General features: G+C 49.4%; 1 long non-coding RNA gene across 1 annotated transcript in view; it reads right to left on the bottom strand.

The window, feature by feature from the left end:
• The window catches only part of LOC141264138 (uncharacterized), a 43,426-nt gene extending 24,458 nt beyond the window's left edge, over positions 1 to 18,968 (bottom strand). Inside the window, exons 1-2 of the long non-coding RNA XR_012319803.1 lie at positions 18,816 to 18,968; positions 5,806 to 6,012 (exon numbers count right to left, since the gene is read on the bottom strand). This is a non-coding gene — a long non-coding RNA (uncharacterized lncRNA). The remainder of the gene's footprint in view (positions 1 to 5,805; positions 6,013 to 18,815) is intronic.
• Positions 18,969 to 19,502: the final 534 nt, after the last annotated feature.

Raw genomic sequence — 19,502 nt, 5'->3', positions numbered from 1 at the left:
AAATCTGTATGTAGTGAGCTCCTCCTAGTGGTGGCTGTATAAATCTGTATGTAGTGAGCTCCCTCTAGTGGTGGCTGTATAAATCTGTATATAGTGAGCCCCCCCTAGTGGTGGCTGTATAAATCTGTGTGTCGTGAGCTCCCCATAGTGGTGGCTGTATAAATCTGTATGTAGTGAGCTCCTCCTAGTGGTGGCTGTATAAATCTGTATGTATTGAGCTCCCTCTAGTGGTGGCTGTATAAATCTGTATGTAGTGAGCTCCCTCTAGTGGTGGCTGTATTCATCTGTATGTAGTGAGCTCCCTCTAGTGGTGGCTGTATAAATCTGTATGTAGTGAGCTCCTTCTAGTGGTGGCTGTATAAATCTGTATGTAGTGAGCTCCTCCTAGTGGTGACTGTATAAATCTGTATGTAGTGAGCTCCCTCTAGTGGTGGCTGTATTCATCTGTATGTAGTGAGCTCCTTCTAGTGGTGGCTGTATAAATCTGTATGTAGTGAGCTCCTCCTAGTGGTGACTGTATAAATCTGTATGTAGTGAGCTCCCTCTAGTGGTGGCTGTATACATCTGTATGTAGTGAGCTCCCTCTAGTGGTGGCTGTATAAATCTGTATGTAGTGAGCTCCTTCTAGTGGTGGCTGTATAAATCTGTATGTAGTGAGCTCCTCCTAGTGGTGGCTGTATAAATCTGTATGTAGTGAGCTCCCTCTAGTGGTGGCTGTATAAATCTGTATGTAGTGAGCTCCTTCTAGTGGTGGCTGTATAAATCTGTATGTAGTGAACTCCCCCTAGTGGTGACTGTATAAATCTGTATGTAGTGAGCTCCCTCTAGTGGTGGCTGTATACATCTGTATGTAGTGAGCTCCCTCTAGTGGTGGCTGTATAAATCTGTATGTAGTGAGCTCCTTCTAGTGGTGGCTGTATAAATCTGTATGTAGTGAGCTCCCTCTAGTGGTGGCTGTATACATCTGTATGTAGTGAGCTCCCTCTAGTGGTGGCTGTATAAATCTGTATGTAGTGAGCTCCCTCTAGTGGTGGCTGTATAAATCTGTATGTAGTGAGCTCCTTCTAGTGGTGGCTGTATAAAACTGTATGTAGTGAGCTCCTCCTAGTGGTGACTGTATAAATCTGTATGTAGTGAGCTCCCTCTAGTGGTGGCTGTATACATCTGTATGTAGTGAGCTCCTCCTAGTGGTGGCTGTATAAATCTGTATGTAGTGAGCTCCTTCTAGTGGTGGCTGTATAAATCTGTATGTAGTGAGCTCCTCATAGTGGTGGCTGTATAAATCTGTATATAGTGAGCTCCCTCTAGTGATGGCTGTATAAATCTGTATGTAGTGAGCTCCCTCTAGTGGTGGCTGTATAAATCTGTATGTAGTGAGCTCCCCCTAGTGGTGGCTGTATAAATCTGTATGTAGTGAGCTCCTCCTAGTGGTGGCTGTATAAATCTGTATGTAGTGAGCTCCCTCTAGTGGTGGCTGTATAAATCTGTATATAGTGAGCCCCCCCTAGTGGTGGCTGTATAAATCTGTGTGTAGTGAGCTCCCCATAGTGGTGGCTGTATAAATCTGTATGTAGTGAGCTCCTCCTAGTGGTGGCTGTATAAATCTGTATGTATTGAGCTCCCTCTAGTGGTGGCTGTATAAATCTGTATGTAGTGAGCTCCCTCTAGTGGTGGCTGTATTCATCTGTATGTAGTGAGCTCCCTCTAGTGGTGGCTGTATAAATCTGTATGTAGTGAGCTCCTTCTAGTGGTGGCTGTATAAATCTGTATGTAGTGAGCTCCTCCTAGTGGTGACTGTATAAATCTGTATGTAGTGAGCTCCCTCTAGTGTTGGCTGTATACATCTGTATGTAGTGAGCTCCCTCTAGTGGTGGCTGTATAAATCTGTATGTAGTGAGCTCCTTCTAGTGGTGGCTGTATAAATCTGTATGTAGTGAGCTCCCTCTAGTGGTGGCTGTATACATCTGTATGTAGTGAGCTCCTCCTAGTGGTGGCTGTATAAATCTGTATGTAGTGAGCTCCTTCTAGTGGTGGCTGTATAAATCTGTATGTAGTGAGCTCCTCATAGTGGTGGCTGTATAAATCTGTATATAGTGAGCTCCCTCTAGTGATGGCTGTATAAATCTGTATGTAGTGAGCTCCCTCTAGTGGTGGCTGTATAAATCTGTATGTAGTGAGCTCCCCCTAGTGGTGGCTGTATAAATCTGTATGTAGTGAGCTCCTCCTAGTGGTGGCTGTATAAATCTGTATGTAGTGAGCTCCCTCTAGTGGTGGCTGTATAAATCTGTATATAGTGAGCCCCCCCTAGTGGTGGCTGTATAAATCTGTGTGTAGTGAGCTCCCCATAGTGGTGGCTGTATAAATCTGTATGTAGTGAGCTCCTCCTAGTGGTGGCTGTATAAATCTGTATGTATTGAGCTCCCTCTAGTGGTGGCTGTATAAATCTGTATGTAGTGAGCTCCCTCTAGTGGTGGCTGTATTCATCTGTATGTAGTGAGCTCCCTCTAGTGGTGGCTGTATAAATCTGTATGTAGTGAGCTCCTTCTAGTTGGGGCTGTATAAATCTGTATGTAGTGAGCTCCTCCTAGTGGTGACTGTATAAATCTGTATGTAGTGAGCTCCCTCTAGTGTTGGCTGTATACATCTGTATGTAGTGAGCTCCCTCTAGTGGTGGCTGTATAAATCTGTATGTAGTGAGCTCCTTCTAGTGGTGGCTGTATAAATCTGTATGTAGTGAGCTCCCTCTAGTGGTGGCTGTATACATCTGTATGTAGTGAGCTCCCTCTAGTGGTGGCTGTATAAATCTGTATGTAGTGAGCTCCTTCTAGTGGTGGCTGTATAAATCTGTATGTAGTGAGCTCCTCCTAGTGGTGACTGTATAAATCTGTATGTAGTGAGCTCCCTCTAGGGGTGGCTGTATACATCTGTATGTAGTGAGCTCCCTCTAGTGGTGGCTGTATAAATCTGTATGTAGTGAGCTCCTTCTAGTGGTGGCTGTATAAATCTGTATGTAGTGAGCTCCTCCTAGTGGTGGCTGTATAAATCTGTATGTAGTGAGCTCCCTCTAGTGGTGGCTGTATAAATCTGTATGTAGTGAGCTCCCCCTAGTGGTGGCTGTATAAATCTGTATGTAGTGAGCTCCTTCTAGTGGTGGCTGTATAAATCTGTATGTAGTGAACTCCCCCTAGTGGTGACTGTATAAATCTGTATGTAGTGAGCTCCCTCTAGTGGTGGCTGTATACATCTGTATGTAGTGAGCTCCCTCTAGTGGTGGCTGTATAAATCTGTATGTAGTGAGCTCCTTCTAGTGGTGGCTGTATAAATCTGTATGTAGTGAGCTCCCTCTAGTGGTGGCTGTATACATCTGTATGTAGTGAGCTCCCTCTAGTGGGGGCTGTATAAATCTGTATGTAGTGAGCTCCTTCTAGTGGTGGCTCTATAAATCTGTATTTAGTGAGCTCCTCCTAGTGGTGACTGTATAAATCTGTATGTAGTGAGCTCCCTCTAGTGGTGGCTGTATACATCTGTATGTAGTGAGCTCCCTCTAGTGGTGGCTGTATAAATCTGTATGTAGTGAGCTCCTTCTAGTGGTGGCTGTATAAATCTGTATGTAGTGAGCTCCTCCTAGTGGTGGCTGTATAAATCTGTATATAGTGAGCTCCCTCTAGTGGTGGCTGTATAAATCTGTATGTAGTGAGCTCCTCCTAGTGGTGACTGTATAAATCTGTATGTAGTGAGCTCCCTCTAGTGGTGGCTGTATACATCTGTATGTAGTGAGCTCCCTCTAGTGGTGGCTGTATAAATCTGTATGTAGTGAGCTCCTTCTAGTGGTGGCTGTATAAATCTGTATGTAGTGAGCTCCTCCTAGAGGTGGCTGTATAAATCTGTATGTAGTGAGCTCCTCCTAGTGGTGGCTGTATACATCTGTATGTAGTGAGCTCCTCCTAGTGGTGGCTGTATAAATCTGTATGTAGTGAGCTCCCTCTAGTGGTGGCTGTATACATCTGTATGTAGTGAGCCCCCCCTAGTGGTGGCTGTATAAATCTGTATGTAGTGAGCTCCCTCTGGTGGTGGCTGTATAAATCTGTATGTAGTGAACTCCCCCTAGTGGTGACTGTATAAATCTGTATGTAGTGAGCTCCCTCTAGTGGTGGCTGTATACATCTGTATGTAGTGAGCTCCCTCTAGTGGTGGCTGTATAAATCTGTATGTAGTGAGCTCCCTCTAGTGATGGCTGTATAAATCTGTATGTAGTGAGCTCCCTCTAGTGGTGGCTGTATAAATCTGTATGTAGTGAGCTCCCCCTAGTAGTGGCTGTATAAATCTGTATGTAGTGAGCTCCTTCTAGTGGTGGCTGTATAAATCTGTATGTGGTGAGCTCCCTCTAGTGGTGGCTGTATAAATCTGTATGTAGTGAGCTCCCTCTAGTGGTGGCTGTATAAATCTGTATGTAGTGAGCTCCTTCTAGTGGTGGCTGTATAAATCTGTATGTAGTGAGCTCCTCCTAGTGGTGGCTGTTTAAATCTGTATGTAGTGTGCTCCCTCTAGTGGTGGCTGTATAAATCTGTATGTAGTGAGCTCCTCCTAGTGGTGGCTGTATAAATCTGTATGTAGTGAGCTCCTCCTAGTGGTGGCTGTATAAATCTGTATGTAGTGAGCTCCTCCTAGTGGTGGCTGTATAAATCTGTATGTAGTGAGCTCCTCCTAGTGGTGGCTGTATAAATCTGTATGTAGTGGGCTCCCTCTAGTGGTGGCTGTATAAATCTGTATGTAGTGAGCTCCTCCTAGTGGTGGCTGTATAAATCTGTATGTAGTGAGCTCTCTCTAGTGGTGGCTGTATAAATCTGTATGTAGTGAGCTCCCTCTAGTGGTGGCTGTATAAATCTGTATGCAGTGAGCTCCCCCTAGTGGTGGCTGTATAAATCTGTATGTAGTGGGCTCCCTCTAGTGGTGGCTGTATAAATCTGTATGTAGTGAGCTCCTCCTAGTGGTGGCTGTATAAATCTGTATGTAGTGGGCTCCCTCTAGTGGTGGCTGTATAAATCTGTATGCAGTGAGCTCCCTCTAGTGGTGGCTGTATAAATCTGTATGTAGTGGGCTCCCTCTAGTGGTGGCTGTATAAATCTGTATGTAGTGAGCTCCTCCTAGTGGTGGCTGTATAAATCTGTATGTAGTGAGCTCTCTCTAGTGGTGGCTGTATAAATCTGTATGTAGTGAGCTCCCTCTAGTGGTGGCTGTATAAATCTGTGTGCAGTGAGCTCCCCCTAGTGGTGGCTGTATAAATCTGTATGTAGTGAGCTCCTCCTAGTGGTGGCTGTATAAATCTGTATGTAGTGAGCTCCCTCTAGTGATGGCTGTATAAATCTGTATGTAGTGAGCTCCTTCTAGTGGTAGCTGTATAAATCTGTATGTAGTGAGCTCCCTCTAGTGGTGGCTGTATAAATCTGTATGTAGTGAGCTCCCTCTAGTGGTGGCTGTATAAATCTGTATGTAGTGAGCTCCTTCTAGTGGTGGCTGTATAAATCTGTATGTAGTGAGCTCCCTCTAGTGGTGGCTGTATAAATCTGTATGTAGTGAGCTCCCTCTAGTGGTGGCTGTATAAATCTGTATGTAGTGAGCCCCCTCTAGTGGTGGCTGTATAAATCTGTATGTAGTGAGCTCCTTCTAGTGATGACTGTATAAATCTGTATGTGGTGAGCTCCTTCTAGTGGTGGCTGTATAAATCTGTATGTAGTGAGCTTCCCCTAGTGGTGACTGTATAAATCTGTATATAGTGAACTCTTATTATAAAAATACAAAACTTACAATCGATAAATAGCAAAAATCCATACCCCAGTCAAAAGCAAAAGTCCGAGTCCAGCATTACACCCCCCCAAAAAAAACAATAAACTTTGTCTTCTTCTTTCTCAGAGAAGCTTCCTCCTTCCATCTTTCTCTCTTACGCTGTTTTCTGTCCATTATTCTTGTCTCGTCACTTTTTGATCCTTCCAGATCTCCTCCTCCCCAGGTTACCTCATCCAAGGAGAGAAGAAACATTTTATTAATACATGCACACATAAAAGAAAACTTTGCTCCATCGCCCAAAAAGAAACATAAAAGCCGCCTGGCTTAAAACACATCTATCTAAACTACACAATTTTTTTTTTGCTTTGTTTTTTTCTTTTTTTTTTGGTTTGTTCTTGTTTTTTTTTTCTTCACAGCAAATACAATTATAACAAATCTACCACTAACCCCCCACCACTAAAAAACCCCACACAATACAAAAATAATCTCACAGAGGAACTCATGACCTCCTGCCTACAAGACAGGAGCATTAACCCAGTAAGCCACAGGATCATCACCTTACAATACAATGCTACATAACTCTCTACATTACACCACTTCCCCAGAGCCAGGATTGGTGCCGGTAAGCCCTATATCAGTATCTCACTTCTGCAAAACAAAAATCTGATAGTGAAAAGCCCCCAGCCCGCCACCAGGAGACCGGAGATGACAGGCGTCTATCCTAACAATCCTTACTCTACCAGCTGTCCCTACCTATCTGGACATCTGCCCCTATTTATCTACCTACCTTTCCCTGTCTCTCCCAGCCTGACCCTACTGCCCTGCCTAACTCACCGTGTGCCTACCTAACTGTCCCTCGACTGTCCCTACCTATCTACCTGTCCCTACCTATCTACCTACCTGTCCCTACCACTTACCTGCTTATCTAGGCCCTAGGGTACATTAAATGAGAACCCTCTGCAGAGAAGAGAGGCCCTCGCTGCACCCAGCCTGTCATACTCCAGAGAGCGCACCTTCACCAGGCCACCCAGAATGTTCCTAACAATCTCGTCCCGGGGGAGGATTTTCTGCTGAGTTGACACTAAGCACCTTGCATTCCACGTGTAAAACCTGACGACTAAACTGACTAGAAATAAAGTGCCCCGATCTCGGCCACCCAGGGATCTGAATGCCCCATACGCCCACTACGCATAGGAAAGGTGTGCCAGCTGAGGTCAGCCTATGGAAGCACCTACCCCGTTGTAGACCCCTGTATTAAAAGGACACTGAAGGAGGAAGTGCTCCATGCTTTCCAGCGTGTCACAACACTCCACACGGGGACAACCCCGGTCTTCGGAGTTCCTACACTTCAGGTTGTCCCTTATATACAGTTTCCCATGGAAGCAGCACCAATCCAAGTCCCAAAACTTCAAGGGGACCCGTGTAGAATTCAATAACCCCAGCCCGCCCTCCAGATCCCAACTTGGGCAATCTTTGAGCACCTGAGGCTTCTGGAAATGGGTCAACAGGACCCTCCTGTCACGGAATTTCCTCAACATGGTCCTGATCTCCCACATTCCCAGACCCCACCGGCGGATTACCTTCAGAACTGGTGTAGCGTAAGCCAGGACATGTCCTTGCGGTGTGGGTAGGTCCTTCACTTGCCCCCCTGTCTCCCATTCCTGGAAGAAGGGCCAAAGCCATCCCCTGCAGGAGAATACCCATGGAGGAGCCCTCTCTGACCAGAAGTTGGCGATGTGAGTCTTGACGAAAAAGTGTTTACTAGAAACACCACTGGGTTGACCATACCCAACCCTTCTAGTCTCCTTGTGCGATATGTGACCTCTCGTTTGACTAGGTTCAGCCTATTTCCCCATAACATCTGGAAAAACGGGCTGTAGACCCGTGTCCAGAGCGGCTCTGGCAACATGCAGACACTGCCCAGGTATATTAACAAGGGTAGTGAAAAACCCTTAACCAGGCTAACTCTTTCACTCAGGGTCAAAGACCAACCCTTCCATTGGTCCACCTTCTGGGCGGCGATCTTAAGTCTGCCCTCCCAATTTTGCTGAGGGTAGTCCCCCGGGCCAAATTCGATGTCTATAATTTTTATCGATGCCTGGGGCTCTGGAAGAGTGTCCAGGAGACCAAAGCTAGGGTCTCCCCCCTCCCAGCCAAAGACTTTCACACTTTTCCTGATTAATCCTGGACCCAGAAGCCTCTGAGTATCGACCAACCTCAGACATGACCCACTCTGCCTCCTCACCCGAAGACACGAAAAGGGAGACGTCATCGGCATATGCTACCACCCTCAGAGTGGCTTCTGGGGCCGCCTGGTCCATCCTGACTCCCGCCAACGGCCCGCGCTCAATTCTCCTTAAAAGGGGATCTATCGCAAACACGTATAACAGCGGGCTCAACAGACAGCGCTGGCGGACCCCAGACACAACCTCAAAAGGGCGGCCAGACCAACCATTTAAGAACGGGAAAGTCTCTGCCCCCGCATACAAGATCTTTAGCCAATTTACAAACCCCCCAGACAGACCATACCTCAGAAGGACGGACCAGAGGTAATCGTAGTTAACCTGATCAAAAGCCTTCTCCTGGTCTAAAGACAGCAAATACCCTTTCCAGTGGCCCGCCCTACCCTGCTCCACCGCCTCTCCGACACTGAGTACTGCACTAAAAGTGCTGCGGCCTGGAACAGAGCAATGCTGAGCCCCCGAAAGGAACCGGGGTGCAAACTTCACCAGCCGATTAAACAGCACCTTTGCCAGAGCCTTCCGGTCCGTATTGAGAAGTGCTATGGGACGCCAATTCTCAATAAGGGACAAGTCCTTACCCTTTGACAGTGTCGACTGCCTCATTGACCAGGAAAGAGCGCCCGAGGAGAGACACTCGTTAAACACCTCAGTCAAGAGGGGGACCAAGGAGTCCCTAAAGGTCTTATAAAACTTGGATGTTAAGCCATCCAGACCTGGCGATTTCTAAGGCCGAAGCCCATCAATGGCCAGTCGCACTTCCTCTTCCTTGATTGCCTCTGTCAAAACGTGAAGCGAGGGGTCATCCCCTGGCTTAGGGATGGCTTTGGCCAGGAAAGCCAACATCACGTACCGATCCAGATCCTTCTTCCCCAAGAGGTGTGAGTAGAAAGATCTGATTACATCCAGCATCCCTGATTTGGATCTGTTCAGGGAACCCGTACTGTCAACCAAACCTGTCACCACCTTACAACTCACTGACATCTTACAGTTTCTGTAGAGGTCGGGCGAGCGGTACCTCCCGAAATCCCTCTCAAAAACCAAAGATGTGTGCCTATCGTACTGACACCTCTTGAGTAAAGACTTCACTCTGGAGATTTCCTCACGGTCATCTCCAGTTGAGACGAGATGTTCGAGTTTCCTCCTCAGTTCCTGATACAGGCGGTACCTGTTTAGGCTCCTGAGGCTCAAGAGCCTAAAGAAACTCGCAACCCGTTCCTTGAACATCTCCCACCACTCTGACTTACAGAGATCCAAAAGCGGTACCTGGCTCTGAAGAAAGTCATCAAAGGATTGTCTTATCTCCTCTTTCTCCAAGAGGGACGAATTTAGCTTCCATGGTCCTTTTCCTATCTGAGGGGTTTCTGCAACATTCAGAGAAAAAGAAATCAGACAGTGATCGAAGAACTCCACCTCAACAACGGACAATGCTGAAGAGATGGTCTCCTCCTTCAAAAAACACCTGTCTATCCTAGACCTGCAGCTACCTCTATGAAAGGTGAAACCACAGTGACCTAGGGTGTGCCGGATGTGGACCTCCACCAGGCGAGCGTCACTAGCTATACTATTAAGAGTATTACTATCATAAGCCAGCCGGTCAATGGAGCCTCCCCTATCACGAAGCCTTGTGACGGTATTAAAGTCACCTCCAAAGACCACCTGCCGGCTCGTAAAAAGATAGGGCTTAATCTTCAGGAAGATACATTTACGGTCCCACTTTGACCGTGGACCATAGATGTTAATGTGCCAAAGCTCTTGTCCCCTCATGAAGACGTCTAAGACCAGGCACCTCCCCATTTCTACCTCGATAACTCTCCGGCATTCAACCGATGCAGTCTTAAAAAGGACTGCCACCCCGCTACACGGCTCGGCCGCAAAAGACCAGTATGAGGACCTGCACCTCCACCGCCTTGTGTATGGCCCCCATATCCGTAAGTCTGGTCTCCTACAAAAACAAAATTTCAGCCTCAAATCGGGTGAGAAAATCAAAGGCCGCAAATCTAGCTGCATCAGACTTTTGTCACGCTGTCTCTGTATACTGGAGGTAGGGGGCCTAAGCTGACCCTAAGCTGGGGCCCTGACTAATCCCTCAACCTGGAGGTACTGTTAAAGGTACAGAGGTCCAGGCCGCCAGCGTAACCCCTACCTCCTGAGGATCCCTGCACCTAAGTAATCTAGTCCTGAGAAGGACCCCGATCACAACAAAAGGGGACAAGTAATAATATGCCCACACACAGTACTTAGACGAACGAGACAGTACAAGGGAAAAACCAAAACCACCTTGCATACAAAAACTACACAACTACAACAGAGGGAACACCAACGGGAAAGGAGATAAATGATAAAGCGAGGAAGGGAAAAAACACTCCAAATACACTTATCTCTGAAACTCCAAATACCACGATCCGCTCTGTTAGTCTGCATGAAATGCTTTCACCGACACTTCCCTAACAGACCAGCAGGCATTTGAAGGAGTCTCACTACAGCAGCATTGATTGCAGCTGGGCGAGGCAGGACCTTGTCTAGAACAGAGAGAGAGAGAATTAACTCTCTCACTGCCGAAAAACACAAAGCACCAAAAAGTCAGCTGCGAGAAGTCAGGCTGTGTAATCGTGACGATCTTCGTGGCGACACACCCGTGACAGTACCCCCCCTTCTACGAGGGGCCTCCGGACCCTCAGGGCCAGGTTTATCCGGGTGAGTCGTGTGGAAGGCCCGAACTAATCGGTCTGTGTTAATATCCGACGCAGGAACCCACATCCTCTCCTCAGGACCATACCCTTTCCAATGAACCAGGTACTGAAGGGACCGGCGATTAAAGCGTGAATCGATGACCCTCGATACCTGGAACTCCAAGTTACCCTTGACCACCACTGGAGGGGGAGGTAAAGGTGACGGTACCACCGGCGCCACATACCTCTTAAGCAACGATCTGTGGAACACGTTGTGAATTTTAAACGTAGGGGGGAGGTCAAGACGGAATGCCACCGGATTAATAATAGAACTGATTCTGTACGGCCCGATGAACCTGGGACCCAGTTTCCAGGAGGGAACCTTAAGTTTTATATTCCTGGTAGACAACCATACCCGATCGTTCACACTTAGGTCCGGACCAGACACTCTCCTCCTATCAGCCATACGTTTGTATCGGTTCCCCATAGTATTCAGATTCTTCAGCACCCCTCTCCATACTGAAGCGAGTGATGAGGAAAATCGTTCCTCCTCAGGAACCCCCGAAGAGCCCCCCCTACTGAAAGTACAAAACTGGGGGTGAAAACCATATGCCCCAAAAAACGGGGACTTACCAGTGGACTCGCTCCGCCTATTATTAATAGCAAACTCTGCCAGAGGTAAGAAAGAAGCCCAGTCCTCCTGGTTCTCTGACACAAAACACCGGAGATATGTCTCCAAGCTCTGGTTCATACGTTCCGTCTGACCATTGGTCTGAGGATGAAAAGCCGATGAGAAGGACAAATGCATCCCCCGCCGTGCACAAAACGCCTTCCAGAACTTGGACACAAACTGAGACCCCCGATCAGACACCACCTCGGAGGGTACCCCGTGAAGCCTCACAATCTCCCCAATGAACACCTGCGCAAGAGTTTTAGCATTAGGGAGAGCCGGAAGAGCGATAAAATGTGCCATCTTGCTGAACCTGTCCACTACAACGAGTATGACCGTTTTACCCGAAGACGGAGGGAGGTCCGTAATAAAGTCCATAGACAGATGAGTCCAAGGACGCTCCGGGATCTTCAAAGGTAAGAGGGCCCCAGACGGACGGGTATGTGAGGTCTTAGAGCGCGCACAAACCCCACAGGACGCGACAAAAGTTACTACCTCCTTATGTAAGTTAGGCCACCAAACCCGACGCGAGAGGAGATCCACAGTTGCTCTACTCCCCGGGTGTCCTGCGAAAACTGAGTTATGGTGTGCCTCGATCACCTTTTGTCGCAACTGATCTGGAACAAACAGTCTCCCCGGAGGTCCAACAGGGGCGTCCCCCTGAGCCTCCAATACCTCCTCCTCCAGCTCAGAGCATACTGCCGAAACCACCACCCCCTCCTGAAGGATAGGAATCGGGTCGTCCGTATTCCCGGCCCCAGGGAAACTACGAGATAAGGCATCCGCCTCTACATTTTTTGACCCAGGACGATATGTAACGACAAAATTAAACCTGGTAAAAAACAATGACCACCTAGCTTGTCTGGGATTCAGACGTTTCGCGGACTCCAGATATAGCAGGTTCTTGTGATCGGTGATGACGGTGACCGGATGGACTGCCCCCTCCAAAAAATGGCGCCACTCCTCAAAAGCTAACTTAATGGCCAAGAGTTCCCTATTGCCGACATCGTAATTCCTCTCAGCGGACGACAATTTTTTAGAGAAAAAGGCGCACGGATGCCACTTACCAGGGGACGAACCTTGTGACAATACTGCTCCCACCCCTACCTCGGAAGCGTCTACCTCTACAATGAATGGCTGTGACGCATCAGGTTGAATGAGTATGGGTGCCGAGGCAAAACATTTTTTCAAGGAGGAGAATGCTTGACAAGCCTTGTCAGACCACCTAGAAAAATCCGTCCCCTTTTTAGTCATGTCTGTGAGAGGCTTAACCATGGACGAGAAATTACGAATGAACTTCCGGTAATAATTAGCAAACCCCAGGAAACGTTGTAGTGCCTTAAGATTCTCTGGCCGATCCCACTCAAGAACTGCCCGCACTTTCCCAGGGTCCATACGAAAACCGGACGCTGAAACCAGGAAGCCTAAAAACTGGAGTTCCTGTACGGCGAACACACACTTTTCCCATTTGGCATACAGTTTATTATCCCGCAAGATCTGTAACACCTGCCTAACGTGCTCCTGATGAGACACCAGATCCGGCGAGTAAATTAAGATATCATCCAGATATATGACAACAAACTGTCCCACCAGGCGGCGAAAAATGTCATTAACAAAGTGTTGGAACACCGCCGGGGCATTAGTCAGACCGAATGGCATGACAAGGTTCTCATAATGCCCCTCCGGAGTGTTAAACGCCGTCTTCCACTCATCCCCCTCCTTCATCCTAATCAGATTGTACGCCCCCCTGAGATCCAACTTAGAGAACCATTTGGCGCCCACGATCTGATTAAAGAGATCGGGAATAAGTGGGAGCGGATACGGATCTCGGACCGTAATCCGATTAAGTTCACGGAAATCCAGGCAAGGGCGTAGGCCTCCATCTTTCTTCTTAACAAAGAAGAACCCCGCAGCCACCGGTGAAGATGAAGGTCTAATATGCCCCTAAGCCAGACTTTCTGAAATATAATCCTTCATGGCCTGCCTCTCAGGACCAGAAAGGTTATACAACCTAGCTTTAGGTAACTTGGCCTCAGGGAGCAGTTTTACAGAACAGTCATACTCGCGATGAGGAGGTAGTTCCTGACACCCTTTCTCCGAGAATACATCCTCAAAGTCCGCCAGAAATGGAGGTAAGACCCAAGGAGTAACTGCACCGATGACCGTGTTCATGCAGTTTTTATTACAGAATTTACTCCATTGGCTTATCTCTCTGGTTTGCCAATTAATAACCGGGTTATGCTTAGTTAACCAAGGAAGGCCCAACACTATAGGAGTGGGAAGACCCTCCAACACGTAGCAAGACAACAGTTCTTTATGTATCGCCCCCACTTGAAGTTTTACGTCATGCACAGCTTGCAAAAAACTTCCCTGACCGAGAGGCCTGGCATCGATCGAGAATATGGGGATGGGTTTAGCCAACTCACTCAATCGCATACCTTGAACCCGGGCAAACCGAGCATCAACCAGATTAGCCCCGGCCCCACTATCCAGAAGAACAGATATCCTCTCAGTTCTCGTACCCACCACCACCTCCGCCGGTACGAGAAACTGAGACGAACCTAGGGACGAAATACCTACTCCCAGATTGCCGTCCACCACACAACCTGGGATCAACAGTTTTCCGACGACTCTTCACTCTGCAAGGGACGGGATGGACACCCCCCAATAAAATGTCCCTTTCTCCCGCAGAAGAAACACCTTCCTGTCTTATGGCGCACCACCGGTCCCCTCCCCCGAAATGATGTCCCTCCTAATTGCATAGGCTCCTCTGGACTGACCAGGGGAACAACCATATGAGGGGACCTTGTAGGAGGTGGAGTCATCACAGGGGGTAGAGTTATCCCGCACCTCTCCCGAAGCCGTCTGTCAACGCGAATAGCAAGGGCCATAGCGGCTTCCAGTGACGCGGGAGAGTCATACTGTGCCAACACATCCTGTAATTTGTCGGATAAACCTTGACAAAACTGGCTCCTAAGAGCCGGGTCATTCCACTGGGTGTCCGTGGCCCACCTACGGAACTCCGAACAGAATTCCTCCGCCGGACAATCTCCCTGCTGGATCCTACGCAACTTAGACTCAGCAAGGGAGATCCGATCTGGGTCATCATATACGAGTCCCAGAGCAGCGAAAAACCTATCCACTGACTGGAGAGCCGGGGAGCCCGGGGGAAGAGAGAACGCCCAAGATTGTGGGTCCCCTTGTAGGAGCGAGATGACAATTCCCACCCTTTGTTCTTCACTCCCCGATGACCGAGGCCGCAGCCGAAAGTACAACTTGCATGCCTCCCGGAAAACAAAAAACTTGTCCCGCCCCCCAGTGAACCTGTCAGGGAGAGCTACTTTAGGTTCTGGTCCGGCTTGCTCCTGAGGATACAAAACCTTGGACCTAACGTCCGCCAGCTCCATGGACAAACTCTGCAACTGCCGAGCTAGACCGGCTACTGGATCCATGATAGCTGGAGAAAAACTAAGTGGTCGGTGAAAATGTCACGCTGTCTCTGTATACTGGAGGTAGGGGGCCTAAGCTGACCCTAAGCTGGGGCCCTGACTAATCCCTCAACCTGGAGGTACTGTTAAAGGTACAGAGGTCCAGGCCGCCAGCGTAACCCCTACCTCCTGAGGATCCCTGCACCTAAGTAATCTAGTCCTGAGAAGGACCCCGATCACAACAAAAGGGGACAAGTAATAATATGCCCACACACAGTACTTAGACGAACGAGACAGTACAAGGGAAAAACCAAAACCACCTTGCATACAAAAACTACACAACTACAACAGAGGGAACACCAACGGGAAAGGAGATAAATGATAAAGCGAGGAAGGGAAAAAACACTCCAAATACACTTATCTCTGAAACTCCAAATACCACGATCCGCTCTGTTAGTCTGCATGAAATGCTTTCACCGACACTTCCCTAACAGACCAGCAGGCATTTGAAGGAGTCTCACTACAGCAGCATTGATTGCAGCTGGGCGAGGCAGGACCTTGTCTAGCACAGAGAGAGAGAGAATTAACTCCCTCACTGCCGAAAAACACAAAGCACCAAAAAGTCAGCTGCGAGAAGTCAGGCTGTGTAATCGTGACGATCTTCGTGGCGACACACCCGTGACAACTTTATACTAGCGACATTAATGGACGCCAGAGTCAACAGGGAGGGTGCCGCCATCATGAATGATCGAGATAGATGGCCTTTTTCTTCACCCCACCCATTTTCCTAGCTTGTACATCTCCAGACAATGAAGCCCCCCCTCTTCTTTTCAGAGAGACAGAGGTATCCATCCATCCCACCTCTTTCTCATCTCCGGACCCAGGGATTGCCCCACCTCCCGAAGAAGACACACCCTCTGGAGAAGGGACCCCACCCCCTCCCAAGGACCCTCCCGATGTTGCCTCCAGAACCTCACCCCCGACTCCCGTCTCAGCAGGGCCATCAAGGGCTTGGAACCGGTTGGAGGGGGGGTGATCAGAGGGGTCAGGCACCTTCCTTAGGCACCTGGGTCAGGGAGGGAGAAGATTTTCCACCTTCTTTTTTTTAATCTTGGCACTCTTGGTACCCTTGACACCCATTTCTTTTGGCTGTTCCCCTCCGTCCTCATCAAAACTTTCATATTGGGAGGCATCTGAGAGATCAGCAACTTCCTCTTTCTCCATCCGTCTGATCTCCTCATTCACCGCTTCCTTCCCCGGGGCCTCAGTGACATGGGTCACCACCTCAGAGGAGGGGGCAGCCATTAACCCAGTTTCCCGAGGTTCCTCCTGCCCCCTGCCCTCCTGACGCCTTGCCTGCCTCGGCTGGTAAGAGGGACCCCTAGCCCTGCCATTCCTCACCGGATGCACAACTCCTCCCCTGCTGCCACCTCGAACCTCTGCAAAAGTTGCACCGCCAAGAACTTCCTCGCGGCTCCCCACTGCCCGGCCGGCCATGGCATTAGAGAAGGAACGAGGGCAGCGGCTGAACGGATGACCTAGATCACCACACAGGTGACATCTAATGACACAACAGGATGCGGCGAGGTGACCCACCTCGCCACACAAAGCACATTTCTGCACCTTGCAGCCCTTGCTGAAGTGGCGAGGATCACCGCACCTGTGGCAGACCCTCGGCTGCCCCTGGTAGAAGACCAGAATCCGATCCCTTCCCAGGAAAGCCGAGGAAGGGATGTGGGTAACAGTGCCCCATGAACGCTTCAACTTCACCATGAAGGTCCAGCCTCCTGACCAGATGCCAAAATCGTCCCAGTTCTTCTTAGGGACCTCCACAACCTTGCCGTACCGGCTCAACCAGGTCATTATGTCGATGCCAGAAAGAGACTCATTACACATTAAAACGGTCACTTTCTTCGGCCCACTTTGGCGAGAAATAGCCTCCACAAACCCTCGCCAGCCGGGCTCCTCTTTTAGCAGCTCATAATTCGACCAAAAGAGCTCCAAGTCCTCCGGCCGAACAAAGCTGATATCAAAAGTGGAGGTCCCAATAGGATGTATCAGAGCAAAGATGTCAATAGCCCTGAAGTCCATCTTCGTGAGGAGTTTCACCACATTTGTCCTGGATGGACACGCCTCATCGCCCCTCCAGCGAAGACGAACCACATTTCTCCTGCAGACCCCCTGCCCGGCTGTCGAGTGGGACCACACATTCTCCCCCCCATCCTTTTCTCTTGGAAGGCGGCTAGACCAAACTTATCTAGCCAGTAGGACAACTCCACCTCTCTTCTCTCTACATTGATCGTCTGCTCCCCTTTTTTGAGGGCCTCCAGGAAACGGCGGCGAAAAGCATTATTCCCTGGGTCCAGAGATGAGGAAGACCCCTGTAGAACCCCACCAGCAGCCGCCGCATAACTAATGGTGCCTGCAGGCGAGGGGGGCGATGGACCAGCCCCTAAATTCCCTGAATCCTCAACCTCATAGTCAACCATCTCCACCTCGCTTACCTCAGCCTCACCATTTCTACTAGTAGAAGATTCACACCAACCATTCCTCCAGCAGAAACCACATTGACACCATTCACACCCCCATTCCCACAGCAGAAACCGCCCCTCCAACACCTGACCCTACAGCATTGTCATAGACACTATTCACACCACTTGCGCCACTTCCATTCTTATGTAAAATTTCATTTGTATTTTTTACACTACTTTCTGCTGGGGGGGTGTTATTTGCAATGCTGCTGCCCCTTTAAAGGCGATGCTGCAGGGTTTAATTACCACACCCTGATTTTCAGCATGTGCTGGCAGCTGCGGCTGCAGACTATTGCTCCAGCCTCTCCTGCAGACCATCTCCACGCTCCTGTGTGAACTTCACCGCCGGGTCCCCCGCAGATACAGGAGGTGACACACATGCAGAGGACCCCGGTGGCGCGACCCCCTCCGGCGAGGGTGTGGTCCGGGCAGGCATTACCGCAGCCATTACAGCTGCACCCAAGATGATAACCGGTGCCGGGGCCCCTGACTTTGACCCAGCATCAGATCTGCACGTAGGGGACCCGACACCACAGCACACGCCGCCGATGATGCGTCCCTGGCTGACAGCGCACCGCCAACACTGCGGGGAGCGGCGATCACCGGTAAGGTACCCACAGTCTCCATCCCCCGAGCATCAGCAGGTGCAGCAGGCGCCAGGCCGTTCCCCGCTTTCACTGAGGACCGGGCCTGGACAGCAGAGACGGCGACCTGCGCCCTATGTCTTGTACTCTCCCCGCTCCCTCGCACCGGACCCACTGCAGGGCCCGGGCCGGGGTGGGTAGTGGGCTCCACACAGCGGGACCAGGGGACAAACACTAACTTCTCCTCCGATGTTTTCTTCCTTTTTTTTTCGTTTCTTTTCCCCCCTCCTGGTTGCCTCGTTCCACATAGTCCTCCATGCAGAATAATGGGCCCACATAGTCCTCCATGCAGAATAATGGGCCCACATAGTCCTCCATACAGTATAATGGCCCCACATAGTCCTCCATACTGTATAATGGTCCCATATAGTCCTCCATACAGTATAATGGGCCCCACATAGTCCTCCATACAGTATAATGGGCCCCACATAGTCCTCCATACAGAAGAATGGGTCCCACATAGTCCTGACAGAAGCCATGGCAGTAACTCACCCAGTGACCCCACATAGTGGAGAGATGGGCACCAGGTGGTCAGACAGTGCCAGGAGAAAGGGTCACATACCATTACAGTATAGCCCTCCTATAGCGGAGAAGACTGTCACCATCATCCCTGCCCCTGCCTGCCTGCCACTTCCTTCTCTGCCATTCTACACAGTCAGACTGGTCAGACCAGGATTTCCTGTAAGATGCTGCAGACAGACTGCAGACAGTGCTATGCTGACTATATATAATATATCTATGTCTTTCTATATATAGATACATGATGATGCATGTGACTGTCACTGTAGCTATATATAGAAAGACATTGCATAAGAAATGCAGTCTCTGATAGTCAGATAAAGTTACCGGCAGTCGGTGTTTGCTGGCTATGGCTGGCGCTTGAATACTGAGGAGCTCGAGCTCGGAGGAGGGACCCAGGCTGAAGGCAGCGCATGCGCTGTAGACTGTTGAGAATAGATGGTGCCATCATCTGACTGGATGTCTGCACTGCCGGCGCATGCGCTCTGCGGCACCGGGAGGCTAAGAATGCATCTGCGGCTCTGCCGACCAGTGGTAACCCAGGACGCCGCGGGCAGCACCAGCATTCACATAGCAGCCAACCAAGATAAGTGGGCCCCCCCCGCTGTCCAGGGCCCTGGCACTTGCCCGAGTGCGCCGGGTGGTTTCAGCGGCCCTGGCTGCCGGTAGTAGAATTTTCTCATTTATCTGTATATCTAAGCTGATGCTTTGGATTTCTGACATATACACCATTATGTTGATAGTAATAACCACAAAATTGTCAATACTTTCTTTTTGTTAAGTCAGCAAGATCTGAATCAAGTCTGTGCAGCTTCAAGAGGCAGCCTGATGTACAGTTGTAACTAACCTGTCATGACTCCTCCTCCTCCTTCCTCCTCTTCCTCCTTCTTCCTCCTCCACCTCTTTCTTCCTCCACCTCTTTTTTCCTCCTCCTCCTTCTTCCTCCACCTCCTTCTTCTTCCTCCACCTCCTTCTTCTTCCTCCTAATCCTTCTTCTTCCTCCTAATCCTCCTT

This window comes from Phyllobates terribilis, unplaced genomic scaffold (assembly GCF_046119375.1).
Source record: "Phyllobates terribilis strain yellow unplaced genomic scaffold, ASM4611937v1 Scaffold_4__5_contigs__length_816908805, whole genome shotgun sequence".
NCBI lineage: Eukaryota > Metazoa > Chordata > Amphibia > Anura > Dendrobatidae > Phyllobates > Phyllobates terribilis.
Note: the sequence above shows the minus strand (reverse complement) of the source record. Positions and strands in the feature narration are given on the sequence as shown.